This window comes from Pyxicephalus adspersus, chromosome 6, assembly GCF_032062135.1.
Source record: "Pyxicephalus adspersus chromosome 6, UCB_Pads_2.0, whole genome shotgun sequence".
Classification (NCBI taxonomy): domain Eukaryota; kingdom Metazoa; phylum Chordata; class Amphibia; order Anura; family Pyxicephalidae; genus Pyxicephalus; species Pyxicephalus adspersus.
Window position 1 is genome coordinate 80,553,316 of NC_092863.1, and position 16,541 is coordinate 80,569,856.

The window sequence follows — 16,541 nt, forward strand, 5'->3', positions numbered from 1 at the left end:
TCAGGAAGGAGGATGGTTGTGTTCCTGGTGTGTGCTATGGTTGTTTTTTCCAACCTCCAAGTCACTATAGCACCCAAAGCAAGACTTAGCAAGGAGGAAAGTATAATAGCTCTTCTATTGCTGGGACCAACCAATATATATCTTTTTAGGTCAGAAGGTGCATTCGAGTGCCATTTAGAATGAATGTAGAGTGAATGGCTCTGCAGCACACCAATACATTTATTTTGTGTTGCCATGCATTACAGTAATGTGCATATTTTCACAACACAATGGCGTGAACCAGTACTTAGAGGGTCTCTTACATTCATAATCATCTGCTGCTTCCTGAGAGGACTACACTGGAAGACTCATTGTTCTCTCCATTGTTTTTTAATAGAATCCAGGCTCTCACAAGTCCCAGTGGGCAAATCTGCCTTCCTTCACACAGGCGTATTCATTAATATATATGCCAAGCATATTATACATACATTTCATGTTAAACTATCTACCAGCACATTGTTGAATAGCGATTTAAATTACTAATGCATACTTTATAGTCCGTTGAATCAGCTTCTCTCAAAACACTGAAGTACTAAAGGATCCTACTGCCAGTATAGAAGTTACTTTCATTGGCCAACAAATGGCCATCCAGAAATGGCCAATACCAACTAATTAGATTCAGGTCTGTACTAAAAACTGACAACTAGAAGAGGAAAGTTTTGAATTGTTTTTGAAGAGAAACACAAACAAATTCCTATCTAAGATACATCAAGAAATAAAACCCTTTGTGTAAAAATTGATTTTATTCCACATCCATTAACTTATGTCTTTATATCTAAATTTAGTTTTAAAATTTCACCCATAAATCTCTGTGCTCATGTCCATGCCTATCAACCCATGCCCATGAGTGACATTCCAGGCAGCTATTAGATTTAACGATAGAGCCGTGGACAGTGCAATAAAGAGGATAGTCGGGGAATGCTTGATGATGCTGGTAAGGCTTGCAGGTTGTGCATAAAGGGAAGACTACACAATTTCAGCACACCAGAGGACTCTGTACATGTTAGCCAAAGGTGAAGTAAGGCCTAAATTCAGCTTTAGAAAGAGTTATGTCCATATAAAGCAAATGCATCTTTTTTACTTCTAGTAATACAAAATTAAACCAATATGTACACAGCATCAAAGTAAATTAGGCGTTTTCAACCCTTTCTGCTCTGAGCCAAATACCTTTGATAAATTAGCTTTGGGAACCTTTTTGGATCGTTTTTAATTAATAATGTATTTTGTTTTAATTATTTTACTGGTGAATATTAATAAAATATTTTGTTTCATTAAAAAGTTACTGCAAAGAAACTAAGCATAGCACAAAATCAATTTCAACTAACTATATATATTGATGGTAGAACAGTGTAAGGAAAAAATAATGATTCTCGGGATGCGTGTTGACCATATAATAACACTATAGGGTGGTTTGATTTAACAGGCTGGCTGAACGTGAAAAGCCAACTAAAATAAAATTGGCTTACTGCTGTGCTGTGGCTCAGTAATGGTAGTTTGTCTCTGTAAAAAAAAAATATTGTTTTATTTTCACCCTACTGTAAGGTTTTATCTTTATTGAAAGTATTGTTACAAAACATAAAACAATTTACAATGGTGTAAAAAGTAAATAAAAAAAACCTTTTCTAATATAAAGTTTGTGATCCTTGTACATGTAGACAAACTTCTCCAATAAAGTATTTATCAAAGTTATTATTATTTGCAGTTTTGCAGATGTAACAAATGAAATAAAATGAGTAAATAGAGATAGTCATCTAAGGCTGTTCATGACAGTTCAGGGAGGATATCTGCCCATTCTCCAAGTCCATCAATTTTCTAGGTCTACTGTACTACTCCTCCAATATGGGACATTACAGCCCACCACCACCCCACATCACATCACATTAATGTAACATTACCATTAGGATACATAAATATTAAACACATTCAACAAAATAACATTAATGGCAGGTGTCTATTTTTGGGGCAAGGGTACCTTGTAGTCCAATGCTGAGCTAAGGTACCTCAGAGTCCAATTAGGGACATCCCCAGCCACCCTATAATTTCCTTTCTACCTCATGGCCAAAACCCAGAACTCATTGAGTCATTGCTAGGTCAGGGCTATTGTGTCATAACTGACAATTTCTACACCTCTCCTGAGCTTTATGAGTTCCTTCTGCAACACAGAACCAATGCCTATGGAACCGTTAGGGCTAACCGGCGCAACCTGCCAGCACTGTTTGCAAAAGGGAAGCTGAACACAGGAGAAATTGTTGCCTGGCAGAAAGGAAAGATGATGGCCCTGAGATGGCGCGACACAAAAGATGTGTGCCTGATGAGTACTGTCCATGATGTCTCCACCGTTCTGGTACACACAAAACGTGGGAAAGAAGTGATGAAGCCACAGGTGGTGACTGACTACAACAACACCATGGGAGGTGTGGACAGAGCTGACCAAGCCATGACATTCTACCCAGCGATGAGAAAACAGCAAAGGAAGTACTACAAGAAGATTTTCAGGCATCTAGTTGAGCAGTGCCTATGGAATGCCTACGTTCTGTACAAAACAAATAGTCAGAGGCCTGTGAATCATTCAGAATTCATTTTGCAAGTTTCTGAATCCATAGTCAACAACCACCAAACATCATCAGTGGCTATAAATAGACCTGGACGTCGTGCTTCCACCATTGTCAACGCAGAACGCCTGACCGGTCGTCACTTCGTTGAATACATCCCACCAACCCAGAAAAAGGCATCACCTACAAGGATCTGCGTGGTTTGCTGCTCAAAGACTGATGACAGAGGAAGGAAGAAACGCAAAGAACTACTGTCCTGACTGTGATGTTGGACTTTGTGTGGCACCCTGCTTCAAAATCTACCATACCCGGGATGTCTACTAAAATGTAAATTTTTTTTTTCTAAAATCTGCATTTAATTTATCTTATTATTTATCAATAATATTGCACCCTTGTTTGGAAAATTTCAGTGAGAAATTTTTGATAAAATTTTTTTTTTTGATAAATTACACTGTGGTGGTCTATTATTTCATTATTTTTTTTAATTATGTATTATATTATAATTTATGATTAAAATATAATAAATATAATTATTATACCCGGGAGTTAATCCTAAGAATTACTGGCCCACAATATAAACAAAAATTTCTATGCAAAAAAAATAGGATCACTTTTTGCATTAAAAAACTGACAGAATTAGAACGCTAGGGGGGTGAACAACGGTCTGAGGAAGGGAAAGACTGGATGAAAAAGACCTTCACCCCAGAATTTAGCTTTAGTAACTTGTGAATGAAACACAATGAGCCTGATTTAATAAAGCTCTCCAAGGCTGGAGAGGATGCACTTTCATCATTGAACCTGGGTGATGCAGCAAACCTGGAATGGAGTTCCTAAAAGTAATTTGTTTTTTGTTAGCAAATGCTTTCAACCCTGGACCAGATCCATTCTAGGTTTGCTTGATCATCCAGGTTCACCGATAAAAGTGTATTTTCTCCAGGCTTGGAGAGCCCATTGTTTTTATCTGTGCATTCATTTCTGAGTTTTAGATGCAGTTAAATCCAGTACAGCAACATACATTCTTTTACAATGTCCTTCTATAATCCTTTTATCTCTTTGTTACTTTGTGCAGTTTATGACACTGAGGTAATGTATAGCTTAATTACCTCTTGTATCAGGGTGCATAGGTAATGTACCGTACACACCTGTCTACCAGTTTATCATTTGTACCTTGCAATATTATTCTGTAACCTGAAAACCATGAGCAAGACAAGCAGCACATAGTTAAATATTGCAGGAGAAAGATCTGGACATGTGAATTTCCTTATATCATTAGGCTAACAAGCAAGGTAACTTATAACCTCATTTTATCTAACCTGAATAAATCAAGCAAATACAAATAAAATAGCATTTAAGAGTGTCACAAGATCACCCTGTTATTATCCAAACAATCACACAATGTTCCATTTCCAGCTTTGTGTATACACAAGTACAAGGGAACGGAACACTGCAAATGCCAAAGTAATACCTATTCTATGTACTTAGCTTGCCACAAAGTTTTTTTGTTTTCCCTGGCAGTTATTTTAACACCGACTCAAATGTACAAGAAATGTGTTTCACATCAGTACAAAACTATCAATTACTTGGAAGGAAAGAAGAGCAGTGTTCATCCTCAACAATGCTGCCAGATTTGTAGCTGAAACCCTAAAGTGATGAATTATTTCTAATAAAAGAACAAATTCAGCATTAGGCAATTTTAGTCTGGGTTGCAGCTCCCCCTGCACCAGTACTGGGGAATGGAAATTGTCTGCAAGCTATTCTCCTGTAGAGGAGCATTACATAACAACTTGTGTGGATGAGGCGCTTTGAAAACCCAGTGGGGTATACAAACTGTAGAGGACCCTTGAGCAAACATGCTATGATTGTATGTTGATTCCTACTGTCATGATACCAAAGCAACCAAAATAAGAAACTCAAACAGTAACTCTGGTGATTGTTTGGACGGCACCAATGGATCCAGTCTCAAGCCACACCCTTGAAAAGATTAGAAAAGACTTTTTATGGAGTTCTAGTAACTCTCCAAGGGAACACGGACTGGATTTAACATAAAACACACATGCTGACCTCTGCCTTGTACAACAACATAAGAGAAGGTGCCGGAAAAAGGCCATCATTTTTAATTTATGCTTACAAATCTTCTTCTACATTGCCTTCCCACCTCAGGATGACTTGTAAGCAACTCCTGAAGACCTCCTTAATGGAAGAGGAGACCAATGTACAAAGCTAAAAGTTGTTTTCAAATGTGTTATCTAGTTCCGTGTTCAGGTACTTTTCATGGCCAAATGCCTTTCATTTGGGCTTCGGCATTGTCATCCAGTCACATGGACGTCTGCAGATTGAAAGCTACCATGCCAATGCTGTTGTCACCAATCGGCATATCAGTCTAGGCTAATCATATGTAGAAGATGCTGGAGTAAGTGCATGTGGATAGTAAACAGGTAAAAGAGGCAAGAAAAGATTATTAGCAAAAAAAAGCAAGAAAGGTTAAATTAAATTATGAACACAGTATATATAACAAAATAGATGACTGTTCTTTATGGTACAAAGTGCCTCAGCAAACTGACGGCCAACAGTGGTTGGGCTTACATCAATCGCATCTGTTTGAGCTGCTTCTGAGGTCATTTAGAATTCATTAAGATGTGCATTTGACCTACACTTGACCTCCTTCTGATCTGAACTTGACCATTTTGAGGTGGGTTTGGAGTTTTAAAGAGACTTGGATGGTAATGAAAATCCAATCAAATACAAACTATAGCTGTTGGCATAAGTTTACAGTAAAAATAATTTGATATTAATTTTATTCATTACTGAAAATATGAATTCACTGGGAATATACTACACTGTATCTTTCAAATAAAACTGATAATAAAGACTGGTTGTTCTATATACAAAAGAATTACAAAAAGAAAGCTGAACCATGGCTTCACCTAACATTAAGTGCTAATAATATTACTTGTTTTTGAGAAACATGGTCATCCAGTTGAAGTTTAGATCTACTTTAACATATGCCTAGGCAGAATGATTTCTCAGAACAACCCTGATGAGGGCCCTGCTTCATTCATGGATTCCTCTGTATACCCCTAATAAGCCCCTCTTATTATAATAAGGTCCCTGCACACTGGCTATGCAATTAATGCGTTGAAGCCAGTGGAATCCCTTACTCCATTCATGCAAAGTGTGTTTCTTAAGAGTTTAAAGAAAGAAACTTGGTTATCAAAAAGAAATGAATTCTCACCAATGTTTGTTTTAATATAACTACATTTACATTATTCAAATATTGTGAATATCACAAACAACAATGTTAGTTTCTGAGTTTTTCAAGGTGAAATCTACATGTTATATATGTTGCCTCCAATCATATTTTATTCTAACAATAGTACAGTAAGAAGTATAGTCTGCTTTGTTTATCAGTAAATGTGTGTTTATAGCAGCAGTCATGCCGAACCCAATCTCTTTGTTAATAAAGCCACAGCAATACATGAAAAATGTACCAAATACCTTCATTATTTTAATACACTGTGCTGTTCCTGCTTGTTAAAAAAAAACATTACATTGGGAGTTTCAAAACCTTCTTTTCAGAAACTGAAAAAGTTATTATTGAAAGAGATGTAAATCGACTAAACATTAGTGAAGGGCATGATAAAGAATTAATGTCTTCTATAAACAGAAGAGCAGCTCTTGTTAGAATAGAACAAGATGTTCCAAGCTTGGATGAAAAATACAGGCATAAGTACATTGCATGCAACTGACTTTCTTCATCATGTGCTTCTTCCTGGACCAAATGTGTTAAAAAATTCCCCTTTTGATATGAAAATCATTTCCAATCTGACTACTATTAGAATTTGCCTTGTCCGAATGAGTTTTGTGGGGCCTCAAAAAAAAAAAAAAAAAAAAAAACATCAGTGGCCCATATTGATGGATAGGCAATAAAAGGCTTTGCATAGAGTAGCAACATTGTAGAGTATTTGATTGCAGACTGTCTTTTTTAAGGGAAGTGACTGTATATATATAGATCTGCTTTAGGGAGAGGCTGGAGAGTATACACTTTTATCAGTGAAGATGGGTGATCCAGCAAACCTAGAATGGATCTGGTCCAGATACAGATAGCAAACAACTGTTGGAAATTCATTCCAGGTTTGCTGGATCACCCAGCTTTACTGATGAAAGTGTATCTTTTCCAGCCCTGGGGTGCTTTATTAAATTAGGCCCATTTATTTCAAAGTAGGTTGTGAGCTCAAATACAGGTTGTCCTCGGGTTACATACGAGATAGGGACTGTAGGTTTGTTCTCAATTTGAATTTGTGTGTAAGTCCGAACAGGTACATTATTTTTATAAATGCAATTAGGACAGATATTTGTCTCAACATATTATTAGTCAGGTCAGCTACTGTATAAAATCCTCACTGTGAGATATTAACAAAGCCAAAAAAAAAAATGTATGGAGCATAGACATTCATTAACTTCTGGAGCCAGATGTGCTTTGATATAAGAAAATAAACAACTGCAGAGTTTGTCTTGGTCATTAAAGAGTTACAAGAGGCTGCATAACAGCAAAAGACTTCTGTGAATCATGCAAACCCCCCCCAACAAGCCTATGTCCTGCACACGAACAAGCAGGGAAGCCCCGTTCAAATCTAGGAGTCGTCTGTATGTCAAATGTCTTTAACTCGGGGACTACCTGTACTCAGATTTTAAAAAACAAAACATATTTTACTACATACACATGTGGTCTTTTTATAAAGCAATAAATCTGACAAATAACATTCCCTGGTGGAGAATCTTCAAGGTCCATGTGTTTTAATGACAGTAATAGATTCTTCAACAGGGAATGTTTCATTGAACCTCAGATTCGCTATTTTATATATAGAGCCCATGGAGTATATAAATTAAATATGTAATTTGAGGTATGCAGAACCAGATGACCACAAAGAATAATGCAGATTAAAGAATGCAGATTGAATCTGGCACTGTTTGTTTGTTTAACCCATACGGTTCAGTAGAAAAAACAATCATCATTTTACTAAGGGGTCATTTTCTTGCATCAAGTCCACGTAGCTCTTGCCAGCAAAAAAAGGCTGCGTTTGATTTCCTGGGGTGTTTCCCAGCAGTTGGAAAAGGCAAATATTGACCTATCTATAAAATGCTTTTATATTTAGATTGAAGGATAAGAATGGGCCAAATACAATATTACAATTGGTGTATACCTGGCTTATGCCATATTGGCATAGCAGCTGTTTCAGAGCTTCTAGTTTCACTTAGGATGCAAAACTACAGTACATATCCGCCATGAGATCTAAGTTCTGAAAAAGGGAAACAAAGTGGAATGAGGTGTGTGCAATAATCAAATCAAAACACATTTCTGCAGATTTATCTTCTCTTGTATAAATCTCTTGTAATACAGTACAGTACAACTTACACATGTTCCCTATACAAAGCAAATTTGCACTTGAGTCCCAATTGCACTTTTTAGACATCTGAAGCAAATATCCAGAAATGAAGATTTTACAGACATTGCGTTCACTGTTTTCAGCCTTTCCTCACAACCAAACTCTCAAAGGATCCAGGAAACAACCAGAAGGATGACATAAGCAAGTGATGTTTTCGGAGATAAGGCTTCTAGGAATTAATTGTTGATAAACTTGGGCTTTAGTAAATATTAGAAATTCATAGAAAGTGCAAACTATAATCCAGGAAAGTAAACACACTAATTAATAACACATACCAATGGGCACGTTGCACTTCCTTTTTCATAAGAATACAACAATATATTTATTGATATTTGTTGTTTAGAAAAAAAGCTGTTTGTCCGTACCTGAATTATCATGGAAGATTAACATTTAATTCTCCTTTATTTCTTCGGTCATAGCAAAGCAAACAAAAATACACCCACATCAGTAAACATTGGTACAGCTGTGTTACGGGTTACGTTGTATCTAAACCCAAAATTATAATTTTTTAAATATATTTTGGATATTCTGTTGCACATTATACTGTAGTTTCCGCTTTGCAGTAAGACCATCCTATTATTATCATTGTTATTATTATTATTACAGACAGATACACACAGTGACACAGAACAAGGCGAGGACCCTGCTGTCCCAAGGAGCTTACAATTTAGAAGATATTATTTTAACAGTAGTAATCAGAAAATATGTGATTGCTGCAATGTTTTATATATATATAGTAATTTGGCTAAAAATGTTACTTGGGATCTGTATCGATTTTGCATATTTTATAAGGCTTTATTCAATAATACAAGCTCTTGATCACCCACTAGATCCCAATAGGAGACCTTTGGTGCAAATAGTTAGCTCCTCCGGGCAGGGTCTTCTCCTCCTCCTGTATCACTATCTGTATTTGTCTGGCATTTTCCACCCCTATTTATTCTTCAGCGCTGCATAATATGTTGTTACTATTTAAACACTGTTAAATATTAATAATAATAAGAAGAATAATAGTTGGTCATTTACTACCATTGGGATCTATGTACTAACCCTTACACTAGTTGTTTCTGCACCTCCAACACTACCCCATTAACCTAACACCAACCCTCCCTATGACTCAGAAAATAGCCCTCATTGTAACCCTAGCACCAACCACCCCCTTCATAATAAACATTTTGTAGCTGATCAATGCTTTCCTTCAGCCATAAGGTTAAGATTTATTTTAGCAATGTGATCTTTTGTTTCTTGTCTTGCTATTATTTAGACTAGTCCATAAGACACATGGGTAACCAAGTACTTCTAGGTATTGCCAATTATGTAGAAAACAAAAAAAAAAGACACTGAATGACTAATGTTTGGGCCAGGCGTTCTATTTTTAGGTAAAATCAAGTCTTTCTTTAGGAAAGGTCAGACCTTAAGAGAAGTATTCCATAATCCCTATTACCCAATACAGTGGGTCTGATTTGTTGAAGATCTCCAAGAGTGGGGAAGATAGACTATCATGGATGAACCTGGGTTACGAATCTTAAAATTTGCCAAATAATAACAAATGATTTTCAAGAAATCTATTCCAGGTTGGCTGGATCTCCTAGGTTCCTATATGATAGTCTATCTTCCCGAGTCCTGGAGAGCTGTAATAAATCAAGCCCCATGTTTAAAACACTGGTGTCAGTAGAAAATGCAAACATGCTGGTCAACATTTCCCAATTTACTCTAGCACCTGACCTGTTGGATTTTAGCCGAATGGCACAGTAGGTCCACCAAACTCAGTGACTAAGCCCTTCTACTTTCCTGCTCTGTATAGGAGATTGCTATTGCAATTTGGAGTTGCTATATCAGCAAACTAAAAAAAACTGAATGGACCAAATTTAAAATGCAGTTTTGACCTCTCAAGGTATACTGTGCTAAAAATATTTTCCCAAATTTAAATGCATTAATATTTATTTGCTCAATTCATTATCATGAATTGAGAATGAAAATGTTATGAATCCCAACCAAATCCTAACTGTCTGCGTGCAGTGGACAACACAGACTTAATTTTTGACTTTACACATAAAGCCCCCAGTCACAGTATAAAATTAGGACCCGGCAGTTCGTTTTGGAGCTTGTGTACATGAGAAGTGTTTATAAGTGAAATGTATGCAAAATGCAGGTCAGCATATTCCAATTAATCTCAATGGTGCAGTATGGATGACAGCTCTAAAGGCTGTGATTAACATGCTTTCCATTTTCTGAACACAACATGTCCTAATTATAACATGTTTGCATGTTTTCAAGTCAATCACAGCATTTTGACAGCTTTCAAATTTACCCTCCTGGGCAGTTCATTTCGGTCCGGATTTATGTCTAAAAGCGGTACGTTGTCTTTCATGAAAATTTATTTTACATTGTAGGCCTGTAATTCTTAGGCATAATTCACTAAAATATGTCCAATATTTAATAAATTTAATAATTAACTTTAAATAAAAAACACAGAAATCTGTTGAAACAAGGGTGCATAAATAAATTAAAAATACTGAAACCCGAAATACTGAAAATATAATTGTACACTAGCATATATATATATATATATATATATATATATATATATATATATATATATATATATATATATATATATATATATATATATCGATTACTTTGTATTGGATTCAATACAGTTATTTTTTATTGAATCCAATACAAAGTATTTCGAATTTCCCACCACACTCCCTCACACGTACCAACATCACCGGGAACTACCGGGAAACATCAACACTATCGCTGGGGGACAGAACGAAGCAAGAGGACGCGGCCAGAGGATGGGATTGAACGGGCAGGACACTGGAGGATGCCGGTGGGATCCAGGTAAGTCTTTATTTTTTATTTTTTTCGCTACCCCAAGTGTGGCTTGGGGTTATGGATATCAGCTGTTTTTTTACCTCGAGCCACACTCAGGGGTTCCTGCTCAGAAGGTTAAAAGCCATGGAGGTTGACAACATCCATGTACATATGAATGGATAGTCAGACTAGAAAATGGTTAGAACTTTTGTTAGTTTTTATTGCTGTTTATGTTAAGGGGGATTCATCTTGTCTTTATTTGTCATGGTGACCATTGTCACTGAGACTGAAAGGAAGGAAAATCTAAAATTTTAACATTACTTAGAAGAAGTAAGGGAAATCTTTATTGGGGACACTTGTTCTCGGTTTAAAATCATATTGGAGAGATTTCCTCTAGTTTCCAGTTATGTATACAGAACTGAACTTTAGGACAATATGAAGCTTTTACCATTTTGTACTCGATCCAAAATTTAGAAAAAAAAAGTTAGTGTTTAGGTATGCTTTGAAGTTTTGAAGAATTAAAATTTTGCTAAAATGAAGATGAATGTGAATAGGCATTTACCTTTACCTGTCACAGCTTTCTAAACCCGTCCCATAAACTGTAGGACCAGCAGTTCTGCATTATTTGAAAGGACTAGGGGTGTTGCTGGGTGGTGAGGAATAAGGTTAGTATATCATCTTATTCATCGCCCCTCTAGGCAAAACAAAAACAGTGGGAGGCAGGGAGAATTGCTCACTACAAAGGAATCATTTTTAATCCTTGTAGTTCAGATGTAAATTACCAAATTTCTTGTGTAACAATAAAATATGTTGTATTAATTTTTCAACAAAAGCGGAGTTGGATGGCTGCACATCCTAAATTCACAGTTCTGGCTATGCTTTGGTCCTTCTGTCTCAACTCTTGAATATTACTTTTCTACCAGACTTTTGCTTCCATCTGCCAAATACTTCTCACAGTCTATTTAGTGGCATTAAAATATAGCACACGAACTAGCAAGTTGTAAATAGATCACTGATGTTTTTATCTGACTCATTTTCCTGCAAGAATTGGCAGTAAAGGACTTTTCATTTTACTTTAATATTAATGTTCTATTCATTCCCTCTTTTCCTCTGCCAGTTCTCATTTATTGCTTCTATGCCACCATAACAGCGTAAAAACAACGGAAAAGACTTGAGCAGTCTGCCACACTGCTATTTCCTATTAAAAAGAACACTCAGTCAAAAGGATCTGGGCTAATTAAATAAAAGGAGAATGAAGAGAGAACTGGCCAGAGTTTTCTTACCATTTTGTAAGTTTTTTAGAGAATGTATTGTGTTTTTTTCTCTAAATACTATATGTACTTGAAAAAAAAATACTTTTCCCCCAAAATGAAATTGTACAGCCATCTCTCCTTGTGGCAATATTCGGTTCCCTTTCTTTGGCTACTGCCCACCAGCCGACATGTTCTCAGCTGCCTTCCCCATCATTCAGTCTGGTTGTAGTTTATAATTATATTTTGTGCTCCCCCTCATTGCCATGATGATTGACTTATTCAGCCTCCAATCCACAAAGACGCTGGATGAGTTGTGTTAATTACAACTATTAGCTGTAGCTAGGCTAATATTAGCTGTAGCTAGGTACCCAACATCTGGAAAAAGAAGTGGTAGGTATACCATCCCCAGTAATACCCCAACTATGAACAAAACTTTTATATTCATCTATAGTTGAGTTAACCGTTACATATAATATATGCAGTACATGTAAAAGAGATACTCAATATCTGGCTAATGCATACACTGCTAGTGCTCCATCGTAGTTGTGCTTTACTGCTTCTTCTAACAGTGTAAATGTATACCAATGCAATGCTTGTGCATCTGAAATCTTACTTTAACAGCAGATAAGTAGTTATTGGAGTGGATAATATACTTTATTCCTAGTAGCTTTTTTGCAAAACTTTAATTAAAGTATACTACTAGTATGTATTGGTAACAAACAACATATTATACATTGTTTCTAAGTTTTAAAATACCATCTCACAAATAAAACATTGCACACAAAACTCAAGTATGTTAAATGCTTACTTACAGCATTTTTCCTTAAAAATATTTACTTTTTTTAATTTCATGGCTCAGAACTTGTTAACAAATTTAACTGCTTTAACAGTCAGTTCCTTAGCACAACAACTCCCTCTCCTTGAACATTTTAGCCCTCTCCCCTTACCGAATTTTCTTAATTGTGCTGTGCTGACCATTTCCCCTAACCTCCCTACATAACCTGATATGATATGGCTGCTAGAAGAGAAGAAAAATGTAATAATAAAGAGTAACTAATGAGCTGGAGGAATGAGTTTATGTGGCTGGGGACAAAGACAATTAAGTGGCCCTTGCAGGATATATTGGTCAGATAGGGTTGTGGGCATGGTCAAAATTTGGCAAGACTGCACACAACAAATATGGAAAATCAAGCATCTACTCCTGGGGTTGTTGGGTATTTCCAGGGCCCTACGTATTGTGTCACAGCCTTCTAATTCCTTCTAATTCCAGATATCTTGTGCTCACATAGTATACCATCTTTCTAGTGCCTTGTTTACCATGTTACATCCTCCAAAGTGTGTTCAGGCTTTGCAGTGCTCATAATATGTGTCCCAGAATTCCAGTTTTCCCCACTGTGTGTCCTAAGTTATATAGGGTTCTTGTAGTGTGCTCCCCATTAAAAGTAGTTTTATACTATTTATAGGGTCTGAAAATACATAGGTTGAGTGTTAATAAGTTTTGCAGGTTGCTCCATGAGTGTTAGGATGTTAAGTGTTGTTGACAGTGCTGAGGAACACTGGTAGGGATGTAGACATTGACAGTAAAATAATGTCCAGCGCGTTGGAACTAGAGATAACTATTTTATTGTCAATGCTGCTATTCCTCTGATAGTAGTAGCAGCCATATGTGGAGCCTTCTGCTGTAGCTGCAACACCTTATCCGTACTTTTGTACCTAAAACATCAACCTGTAGATGTGGAGTTCTGAGGTATTTTGCCAAAAGCATTGAGGTGTTGAATTTCTTATGTACTTTTCCATAATTTATTAAGTTTGAATTGCAATAGTCCCTAACAGGTACATATCAACAGAAGGTGCATCAAACTGTGATTGCTCATTATAAACCAAGAACCCAATGGGGCACATGTCACCATTACTAAGTTATACCCTTTATAAGATACCCAAATAGGCCAATGTCATTACTAATACTATTTATAAAACCTGTAGTAAATAAAAACTTAAATAAAATTACTGGCACTGAACATATTTTTTTTTCGGTACATAACTCCCAATATTTTAATGTTTTTCATTTATTAGGCAATTAATTATACTGAAAATCAAGAGAGAAGAAAGAATGTGTATCATTTAGCTTCAGCTCTCCTTGCTCTTCCTTTGAAAAAAAGTCCTCTGATATAGAGATAAAAATAAAATCTGCGATGCTTTAGCTTTTATTAAAAGTAAAAAGAGTCAGGATGAATCCACATGAAGCCACTGTAGTGTGAAGCAACAGCCTTTAACCAACCAATCTGACTGTATGCATGAATTTTATGTAAGAAGTAGGTCAATTAGAGAAATACAAGAGCAGATGTTCCTCTTCACAAACAGCAAAATGATAAATTAGTAGTAAGTCACTCGCTGAGCAAACATAAAAAAGTTAATTCTGCAGCTTAAGAGGAAAAGCTAGTTTATAAACAGAATTTATGAACCAGCGGGGGGAAAAAAAGATGAGAAAAAGCAGAAGCCAGCTTGATGGACTTCTTCCAGGTGCCAGATTTCCATTATTTTATCACAGTCCTACTGTGGTTTAATTGTCAAGTTCTATAAATACAAGATCAATTTCATGACATAGCATACATATAGCAAGTGTAATTGGACAAGAGTCATCTGTCTTTCCTTTAGAGCACAGGTACCTTTCATGTTCTATCACTGCTTATCTGACTCCCTTCTGCATAGGAAGCATGTGTTGGTGTACTTCCTCCTTTTTTCTTAGAACAGGTAAGAGTAGCCCAATGGCCCATTCTTCGTCCCAAAACAGGTGTTGAATTGTGGGCATATTTGTCTCCTGTTAGCACCCATCTAATGAAAAAAAAAAAAAGAGTATCCTTTTATAAAGCATACCATTATTGCTTTTGCTAATACTCAAAACTCCAAATTCACTTTGTCCTGTGGACTAAGGAAATTATTTATTGGGAGCTTGAGAAACTAATGCACAATGCAAATAAGTAAAATACTATTGGGCATTGTTTAATAAGTGTATAACTGGCCACAGTCTGTATCAACTTATCCCAATGTTTTTAACTGGGAAACCCCTAAAATAACTTTCAGGTCTTCAAGGAACCCCTTCTATAATTACTATATTCACAACTCACATTGCATTAGTGTGGTGATCAGTGGGAGGAATGCTTCTTAAGTTGCTAGCCATTGGGAAGAATGTCACCCCTACAGATGGCCAAAAAGTCATTGGTGTCAGTTACACCGAGCTAGGAGGTCCAAATTGCTCATTGCTCCAGGAACCCCCTAAAAACCTCTGAAGGAACCTCAGGGTTGACCCGGACCCTGGTTGAAAAACACTGGTAAAAGTGGAAGATACCAATTACGGTTTGACTGTATTGTATTATTTTCATTTTGTTACTAGATAATAAAGAAAATAAGAATTTAAGCATTTCTTGATTGTATTTGAACGTTCTTATACTTACTTAAAAAGCCCCAGTGCTGTTTCCTCCTCACTTTGCAAATCCTTATACAGTTTCACATTACACTCTGCATTTCACAAGTTTACTTAACTTATATTTGTATTTATTAGTACAAGTCAAGGCTTCAGGCTGTACAAGGATATCTTCTTCAAAGTCTATTTGTTTCTTCACTGCATAAAAAGTCAAAGCAGTCAAAGCAAAGCAAGATTTTTGTTGGAAGTGGATACAGTGAGCAATAATTAAATCTGTTATCAGGTTTTGTTTTTATTTAATCTTTTTTGTTACCAAACATTTCTATAGGTGACTTTGAATTTTAAGATCTAGTACCAGTGACAATGGTTACCAGGACAAACAGGATGAGTGAACCTTCCAAGCAGGAACATGGTACTAAATAACAGCCAGAGCCCGTGTCCCATTCTAAATAAAATTGGAGACAAAATATTGCTTTAGATACTCTTTACTATAGACCTTCCACGAAAAGTTAGGGTCTGCTTAGAATTAAAATATAGCTCTGCAATGCCTGTATATAAGCATAACTTTAAAACAGAACTTTTTTTTTTACCCTCAATGGAGAGATATTTCTTACAGATCAAGGAACATACTGCTTTTTATCTCACGCTAATTAAAAATACTAATATCAACTGAGATGTAGGCGCTGTTTGTTCCGTTCTTGGTTATGTTTTTTAAAAATATTTTCATAAATTATGTAAAACAACAAAGTACTTTTATATTTACAGAGCTACAGTCATTTGTATCTTTTTATCTGCCTAGAGTTCAGCTTTAAGAAGAAAAAATGCTTCAATGTTTTCGGGAGGTATAGGTGACGTCACCATGCATTACTGCTGCTACTTCCATTTTCATGGAACTAAAGCAAAGTACTGTATTAGATACATTTCATGGAAATAGGCCAACATAGAGCGCAATCTGTTTTCATGTCATAGCCCTGCAATGCCTGTACATAAGCATAACTTTAAAACAGAACTTTTT

The 16,541-nt window shown here is 36.1% G+C and overlaps 1 long non-coding RNA gene across 2 annotated transcripts in view; it reads right to left on the bottom strand.

Annotated features, from left to right (window-relative positions):
* The window catches only part of LOC140334170 (uncharacterized), a 52,372-nt gene that overhangs the window by 23,312 nt on the left and 12,519 nt on the right, over positions 1 to 16,541 (bottom strand). Inside the window, exon 3 of one of the 2 annotated variants that reach the window (XR_011921486.1) lies at positions 14,287 to 14,937. The exons of the other annotated variant lie outside the window; for it this stretch is intronic. This is a non-coding gene — a long non-coding RNA (uncharacterized lncRNA). Of the gene's footprint in view, positions 1 to 14,286; positions 14,938 to 16,541 lie in introns of those variants that run through there. 2 annotated transcript variants of the gene reach the window in all.